The sequence below is a fragment of the Colobus angolensis genome, unplaced genomic scaffold (genome assembly GCF_000951035.1).
Source record: "Colobus angolensis palliatus isolate OR3802 unplaced genomic scaffold, Cang.pa_1.0 Scaffold38, whole genome shotgun sequence".
Classification (NCBI taxonomy): Eukaryota; Metazoa; Chordata; class Mammalia; order Primates; family Cercopithecidae; genus Colobus; species Colobus angolensis.
In genome coordinates, this window is record NW_012117154.1 from 4,751,982 (window position 1) to 4,752,630 (window position 649).

Below are 649 nucleotides of genomic sequence, written 5' to 3' on the forward strand. Positions count from 1 at the left end.
CAGGTTGGCAGCCAGCTGCGGGCAACGGAGGGAGTAAGTGGAGGGGCAATGAGGCTGGGGCCAGCCGCCAGCAGCAGCCACGCCCCCCACCTCCCCCGACTTTTTAGGGAAAATTATGCAAAGCTCTCGCATCCTCCTCTGCCTCCTTCCACCCTCCCAGCCTCCACTCAGACCTCTTTAAAACCACGCAGGGGCCGCCGGGGGATGAGGCCGGGGAACTGGCAGGACTAGGGGCGGGGGTTCAGGGGCAGCGCACGGGAAACGCCTCGAAAGCAGCCAGACCAGGCGACTGAAATGAGGCGGAGGCGCTTGGCCAGGGGAGGCGCAGGCTCGGAAAGGCGCGCGAGGCTCCAAGCTCCTTCCCGATCCACAGCTCTCCTCGCTGACCCCCGAGTCACCCCCAGCAGCCCCCGCTGCTGCAGGGCGAATAGACCCCCGCGGACCCTCACGCGCTCGGGGCCGGGGCGCTAGTTCAGGCCCTCGCTGCCCCTTTAAGGGTTCTCGAAACTTTCCCCCCTGGTATCAGATGAGCCTCGTCACATCCGTTGGCCGCGGCCGCTGGGGCGCTTTCCGAGGAAATTCGGGACTCGAGTTTCCCGGGGAAGAGGCGCGGCCGGAGCCCGGCGAGGGTGGGCAGGGCAGGCGCAGG